An 8691-nucleotide genomic window follows, 5' to 3' on the forward strand; every position below is an offset into this window, starting at 1 on the left:
CGACGAAACAGGAAGAGATTTCGTCCCGCCTGCACCTTTCGATGTAGTATTCTATCGGAAAGAATTAAGAATGTACAAGAAGCCGTCAGGGGAGCTGACATACTTCATTACTCCACAGAATGTCTACTACCACATGAAAAAAGCATGTATCCAGAAAAAAAATGGGAACTTCACCTCTGGAGACATTTCAATTTCCGAAGAGTTCCTCTCTTCCCTTACAACGGTTCATGTTAGTCAGCTACGAAAAGAGTTTGGACTTTCCTTTTAAAGACATTGTACTGAACAGTTAAAGGTCAAACGCCACGTTTGCGACGCTTTATGAGGGTTAAACTTCAGTTCACGTCTTCGTTGAGTTTCTGCTGTTGTAACAAGTTATTAGTATTCAAATGAAAGATCCTCGTAATTTAGTCAGCTCTTAGTCAGCTACGAAAAGAGTGTGGAATTTCCTTTTAAAGACATTTTACTGAACAGTTAAAGGTCAAAAGCCACGTTTGCGACGCTTTATGAGGGTTAAACTTCAGTTCACGTCTTCGTTGAATTTCTGCTGTTGTAACAAGTTATTAGTATTCAAATGAAAGATCCTCTTAATTTTAATAACCAGCTCTTAGTCAGCTACGAAAAGAGTGTGGAATTTCCTTTTAAAGACATTTTACTGAACAGTTAAAGGGCAAAAGCAATGTTTGCGACCCTTTATGAGGTTTAAACTTCAGTTCAGGTCTTTGTTGAATTTCTGCTGTTGTAACAAGTTATTAGTATTGAACGGAAAGATTCTCTTAATATGACGTTACGTTTATGTTAACAAATGAACCCTTCGAGAGTGTGATCACCACACCCTTGTGTAGCTACATCGCACTATTGCCACTGAAAAGCGTTTGAAGTAAATGTGTTTACGAAGGTTGAAAGTAATTCTCTTGTCGTAATAAGACAGCGGGAACCCATGGAGATCTTTTTCAACCTCTCCTCTCCCTACGCTGACTCTCAAGGAAAATCCCTCATCAGTTCTCACTTTCTTATTTTTTACAAAAAGATGAAGGGTCAGGACACAAGATGCGTGATTACTCGTTTACGCGCCTTTTCACGAAATTGTCGGAATGATTATTTAGTATTTCCGTTGACCATTTGAATAAGAATTGAATCTGAGTTTTCATTTTTCGATGGTTGGTATATATAGAAGATGACTTATTTTCCGACAAAGTCATTTCTTGGAGTCAATTTCTTCCAGTCATTTACAGAGCTTACAAAACCACGACGGCGAAGTCTTACAGCGCAATAAACCACTCTATGACGCACAGTATAGGGTAATTATTCAACTTCATTCGGCAGAATTCAAATACCCAACACTAGTATTATTAATTTAATATCTCACGATATTTGTTCTCTGGAAGCCGGTTTGACCGGTTTCCTATAAACGTCGCACATGACAGAAAATGCATCGTTTCCCGAGGAAAACGAGGAATAGTAGCCAAAATAAAACAAAGTTTCTCGTAGAGTAAAGTCGCCTGAACAACAATGATCGACATGTACTACAATTAGTCACAACATGCAAACTTACAACAGAGAAGATGTAAACAGACCTGATTGTGCATAGTAGACAGAGATGGTGATGAAGACGATCCGTGAAACAAACAATATTCACTAAATAAAATCCCCGCCGACGAACTGAACATTCTTCCCGTTTAGTTCTAGTTTTATGTGAGGAAACACGACATAGTAGACTCTAGACTTTAGCCTCGATTACCAGCCGCTGTTCGGGAAAATGAGCCCGCACTCAACCCCCCCTCCCCCCCGAAGGAGCGGTTGGACGTGTGCGATTGCTTTTGTTGGTGCGTCACAGACAAGGTCATCGGGTCACGCGTCCAGCCGTCTCTCTTCGGGGAGGATCAAACACCGGACCCGGGAGACGGCGGAAATCGAGCCTACTAGACGTTCTCCACAGACGTTTTGTTATTGTTAATCCCGGCGAAGATGAGTTTATAAGTCAGTTGTTTACGTTCTAACCACTTGATTTTCGTCATTGCAGCGCAATTTGCTCTGCTCAGATTTTCTGCTAACGGTCGGTTGTACGCAAAAAGAGAAACACCATCGTCAGTCTCATCCTATCACCGTTTCAACTTGCAAACGATTGAAGACCTCATTGAAAAATACAACCTGGAAGTGCCGACGAAAACTCGAAAAAATTTGATTTATTAAGTAAACCCGTCTGATAAGTTTCGTACAACCTTGGACAAAGCGCGAGAAAAAAGTCACGTTGGTATGTCACGTATTCTCGTTATAAGAAGGGGTCCACAGTTTTGTACCCCTCGAGTTGAATAATAAATATACCTTATTCGACGGTTTAGTGTGTAGTATCGTGGGATATTTTTAACCGCCTCTTGTATTATTATTGATTCCGTTTCCGTTTCCGTTTCCGTTTCCGTTTCCGTTTCCGTGATTCCGTTTTCGGATTCCGGATTCCGGATTCCGGATTCCGGATTCCGGATTCCGGATTCCGGATTCCGGATTCTATGTTTTAGTGCTGCCCCTTTACAATAGTTTTGACTTGGGTTTCATAGTTCATTTTTATCTAAGTAAACTTTTTTTCCGACATCGTTTGCCAATGGGGTTTTGAAGTTGACAGAAATGATTGATAGACCGAACGCCTGTTACTTCAGTACCGGGAATTCACCCGATCAAAATTTGTGAGCAATTGCGTTTGGCCCATCACTCTTTTTATTTTTTTGCTTGTTTTAGATTATTCGACGAACAATTACGCTTTAGTAGCTTCCCAGGTACCAATAATTGATTAGATAACAGAATTTTCATCAATTTTTTGCGCTTTGATGTGCTAGCTATAACTTCCGTGTGATTTTCTCCTCGATTTGCATATGTTTTCCTTTGTTTACATTCCCGTTCTTATCGCGGACAGGCGACTTGGGGGGCACAAGTTAAAATTTTATTTCTCGCAAGCGTTTAAGTTCGCAGAGCTAAAACTTCAGGTGTAATTAAAAGAATAACAGGCTTTTCGTTTGGTATAGTATTTTTTTCAATTTGTGACATACCAGGATCGACTTTTGACGGTTGAAGTTGGGCGTTATTTTGATGGCCAAAGCAACACACAATCAGAGCGCACACAATAAAAGCCAGAAACTATATTTAAATAGGAATTTTACAAAACCTTCTTATGCGGTCTTAAAGCTGTGGATGTCTGCTAAATACATGAGCAATATCAAGTCAATAGGAGCTTTTGCGCGCTTGTACTGTTTCGTTGAAATCTGTTGAAATTTGCACCCATTTTCTGAATTAAAAAATGTATTTTTGCGAATTTTCGAACTTTTCTAAAATTCTCAAAATGTAAAGCGCTTGGGGATTTCTTAATATCATTTCTTGAAAGAGTTCCCCTAAAGGGATGTTTGGGTGGTATCAGCCAAAATTGGAATTTTTGGAACTGATTTGAGATTCTCGATATTTTCCCGACATTGGCTCTCAAATGTTTAAAGATTCCTACTAAGTCTACAAGAATGGCAATGCTGCTTGTTCATCTATCTCGACGACAATTAAAGATTAGTTCACATTGAATACCATTGACAAGAAAAAATCGTGTTCATAGCTAGGGACAACTTCTGTTATTTGATGCGCACTTTTTTGTGTGTTTCGCCCTTGCGTTCACAGTAAAATAATCAAAAACAAAGATTTTCGAAAGCGCCCCCAAATGACTGGATACGTGTTGAAAATGGCGATCTCACAAGGTTTCGTGTGAACGGGCAAGGACGGAGGTCTTCCAAAACGCTGTTATCCTGTTATCCACTCAGGTTCCTTAAAGCATGGTTAAGAAAAAAAGATGGTTAAGCCATTGATTTTAGCAAAGTTTTCTAGTCCAGAAATATATCGCTGGAGATTATAAAATATCATCGAGCCTTTAGTCAGAGATTTAGATATGATAACACAATATTTTAAACCTCTAAACAGTCCATATGAAGGTAAATGCAATCGTGGATTAAACATTTAATTCTTGATAAGTGGTAACCGACCGTTAAGGAAATGGGATTGGCTTGGGCAGGCTCCTAAATACGATATGTCTACAAAATCACGTTTGTCTTCTTTTCCGAGAATAGCCTGGAAACGAGACCCGACATGCTTTTTTCAACGGCTTGTCATAGCGGGCAAAATGATTATGCGAAAACGCTCAGAGTAGGGGAAAACGAGGGTGAGAGTGATTTATTGGCAAGAACGTTTCAAGTTTTGAGCATCATGAATATATATCAGTAAAGGTATAAATTTTTGTTAATCACCTTACCCAAAAATAATACTATCATCTGATAATGCAAAATAAATGGCGATAGTTTACTCTAATTAAGTATTCCAATGATTAGCCAATCTGTAACAAAATAATGATAATAATAATAATAGTAATAAAAACAATGATATTTCTTGCTAACTGTATGCTAACTGCTCAAAATTAAAAATAAGCAGAATATCGGTTGTTTTTTTCAAATAAAGTCGAAGAGAATTCTAGATATTTTGTGAGCCGGCGTTTTTAGTGAAATAATTATTCCACTCGCGCTTGTTGGATATGAGATGATTATAGCCAACTCATGATCATATCCAAGTCGCACTCGTAAGATAATTGTTAAATAAAAATTATAGCTACTATAACCACTTGACGGCAATTTCCGTGTGACAAATCTGGAACAGGAGCATTAGCTTTGATTGCAGGAGAATATAGAAATCATTTTCTTATCACAGGCTTCGCGCATGCCCTCGTTTTCAAAAAGAGGCTTGGGGCTCATTATGCATTCATATGGGCTGCAACTGGCTTGGGTCTGGCACTTGCTTGAGAGCATCATTCAAGTAATCTTATAGGGTGTCTTATAAGAAATCACCATTATTGAAGTGGTACGACTCAGTTCCTGATATGATTCCATGACCAAAAATGTTCTTTCAACAGGGCTGATTCCTGGATTCAGTTGCAAGTCGGTCAATTATTAGATCACTACGCCTTGCAAACTTCACTGTTCAGGTTTGTTTATCCTTGCATTTATCCTTATCTCCAGGATTTTGTGAGTTTTGTAACTGGACGTTTTTCATAATGTATTCTCCGTGTTGCATGATATGTGCCGCTGGATACACACTAACAGTTGCTACGCTAGTCATATTACGAAACCGTATCATATCGTTATCATACCGTAATGTATCATTTCAGCTTAGAATTTAGCTGCCCCAAAGTTTATTTGTTCGTTTTTATTTTAAAAAGAAGAAATGGGTTAATGAAGTTAATTGTGTGGAGTGTAATGATGTAATAAAACTGCAATATATTGTTGACAAAAGGTGAAGGTAAAAGTTCACAAATATATCGAAAGTGCAGGCTTTAATCCCGTGGAACAAAAAAATAACATCGAAATCCAAAAATATAAGTTATCAGTGGAGTAGATACCTAGTTAACTGAAGGTAAATCACAATGATACTAAAAGAATGAAGAAATAAGCAAGTTAAATATACACTACTTCACTGCAACTCATACAGTTTTTGAGATATCACCAGGAACTTATTTATTCCTGGATGTGCGATATATACTTTCTCAACAGAGTTACTAACTGTATTTTCTTTGTTATACATGTATGAATTTTCTTAGAGTTATGTATAAATTTTCGTGGTAATTCTTACACCATCTTTCGCATCAACGCGGATTGGAACAACGCCATCGTAAGATATAGAAATGTAGATGATACCGGTTGTTTCCGTTTTTTTATATATATATATTAAATTAATTAGTAATTAGTCCCCTTACAAAGTTGAAACAAAGCCCCATCATTCAGCTAGAGTCATCAGCGCTGTAAATTACATACTCTTCATCAACCAAACCGGCTGTTGTAAAGTAGAAAATCAATTAATTAGTTAGGCAGAGAAAGAAAATTTTGCTGACGTAGGCTTTTTTTAATTGTAAAAAAAACAAATGTTTATACCACAGTTCTATGAGCCATCCGACGCCAAATATTTAATTAGACGAACTTTCCGCACATCAAAGTTGGACGATGTTATAAATAGTACTTTTAGGTTTGTTTGCGGGCTCTTTCTTTGTCTTATAAAATATTAAAGAGCTTTTTAAAAAGATGATTTCAGTAGAGGCTATTAGTTAAGGTATCATCCTGGGTAAAAAAATCATCATTTTTCGAAATTTTCAATTTTTAGATGATTAAGTAGAGCTCGTCAAGAGCTTTCTTTTAAAAAATATTCCAGGAAAAAATGTTTTTTTCTGTGGAGACTTATGGAGCGCAAAAGGTTTTTCTATGCTAATTATTTTAATTGATCGCTGACAAGTCCTGTCCTACTTGATACGCATGCCGCTGTTGAACCGTGAAGCTAATCACGCAATTTGGCAGAAATCGTGGTCTACAATTAAGTATAGTGCTCACTGTCTTCCCTGGATTTTGGAAGTGAATGCCTCCAAAGAAGAAAAAAGAGCTTGTCCGTTTTCGTCCTCGACTCCAAGACGAAAGAAGACGACAAAATCGTTTTGCAAAGTATGGGCTTCGAAATTAACAGAGAGCGACAAGGGCTCCTACTACAATCAAGAAAAATGGCTAAAAGATGTCAAAGCTTCTGAAAAACCCATCGAAACTACCGCGAAATCGAGTTTCACGAGTTTCTTAGCGAAAGGAGCGAGCTTTTTAGGCCGCGAAGTGGCCAAGCTAGTGACAAATTCGCGACAGGTCCATCCTCGGAGACCCAGGGGCAGGCAGTCGAGCCGGGAGAAAAGGCGCGACGAAAGTTTTCAAGCACGGGCGGAAGAGCCCCTGGGTACCGACTCTCACAGGACCATTTCCAAACGGTCAAGCGAATGCTAGCTCCTGATTGAATCGGCGAACAGTTCCTCCTGAGTTATTTTCGTGAGGTCGTACACGACGGCTACAGTTGCCTGGGCCCGGTTGTATAAAACGCCCGTAACAACTACGGGTACATGTACGTGCACTCGTAACTTAAGTCAGTTGCATGAAATCACTTAAGTGGTCCACTTAGGGAATTCACTTAAGTGGTTGCACTTACGATTTTCGTAAGTGTTCATTTAAGTGTCGTTTATGCAACAGAAATTGCGGGTGTTGCATAAAACTTTTTTTTACGGGAAAAATAGCACGTAAATTTACGGGACCTATGTAGGTCCCGTATCGTTACTGTTTTTACTAAATTTAACGAGATCTTTTACCGAGAAATGAAAAAAGTATTTTTCTTCACGTAATTCGTTCTAATGCGCTTTGTTAACCTCTGATGTACATTTTTGTGAAAAAGAAGAAGAACTATCATTTTCAGTAGATATTGAAGAAAAGTAACGTTTGCATGCAAATTTCATTTTTTGAGAGGCTTAAAAGTGTTCAAAACGACTTTTAACTTTCTTTACACTCACCAGTGGTTAGCTTAAAAAAAAAAGAGTGAATCATTAATAAAGTACTATATCAAGGTTACGTTTGTCCTTAAGTGAGCCCGTAAGTTACCACGTAAAACAGAAACTTACGAGAGTGCTAAGTGTGTTCCATGCAACACCCGTAAGTGTACCCATAACGGATTCGTAAGTGACCTACTTAAGTGAGCACTTAAGTGCAGGTTTTATGCAACCGGGCCCTGGTTCCTTCACCAAGCTTTCCTAACCAGACAAAGGAACGACCGATGAGTCGAAAAACGTTTCGGATGCTATCAGCAGGAGCAATTCAATTAGCACTGAGAAAATTCTGTTTCTGACGGATCACAATGTATCGTAAGTAATAGGAAGTTTAAGATGCGGCGGCGCCGGACAAGAAATCCCAAAAAACAATAGCTTGAAAGGCAAAACAACAACTTTGAGATGTACAATGTTGTATGCTACTGAAAGACAGTGTCTTTGTACTGTAAATTAATAACTTTAAATGCAGTTTAAAGACGAGTGTGAACCTGGTTTTAGCTACTGAACACTTAAAATTGTAAGTAGAGTCATAAAAGTGACGTTATCATAGTGGCCTCTTTTATACAGACACCTCTCTAATACGGACACTTCGCTCTGTTCCTTCGACGTCCGTATTAGAGAGGTTCGACTGTATAAACGGAACGAATTTTTCTTCTTTTTTGACACGAAAGCGGCAGTCAATAAATCACCCACGGTTTCATTTCCATACGGCCGTTCGACGATCTCTAAAAAGAAAATAGAGGGTCTTTGAACAGGGTAGCTGTCGGACCAGGTTCTTTGGTACTTAAAGGGATTAGCGATTTCCAAACTTCGTTCAATTTATTATATCCGTGCAAAACGGCAACACAAGTGTTGAAACAACATTCTGAGTTTACGCCCCTAAGATTTTACTGCCTTTGAGAAACGAACCCCCATTTCCACTGGTTTTGAAAATTTTTCCACCCCTCTCTAAACACCGCCCCCCCCCCACCCCTCCCCGCTTAACCATAAGGGGATGCTCTTTGTGGAGCATTTCGTAATTTTAAATTCATCATAAAACAGTTTGAAAACAGCAGCAGGGGAAATTTTGAAACACAACATTAAAGTAAGAAATACAAGAACCAATAAATAATAACATCAATGAAAAGAAAACATGTAAAATGTTCTGGCCTTTTCCTTTGAAAAATGTAATGTAAACGGTAGACGTTCTTAAGGACTGATGGATGGAGGTTCCACTGTTACAGTAGCTAATTTTCTCATGATAAACTGCGTTAGGTCGCGGTGACGCAATCGGCTAATCCTTC

This window comes from Porites lutea, chromosome 2 (assembly GCF_958299795.1).
Source record: "Porites lutea chromosome 2, jaPorLute2.1, whole genome shotgun sequence".
NCBI lineage: Eukaryota > Metazoa > Cnidaria > Anthozoa > Scleractinia > Poritidae > Porites > Porites lutea.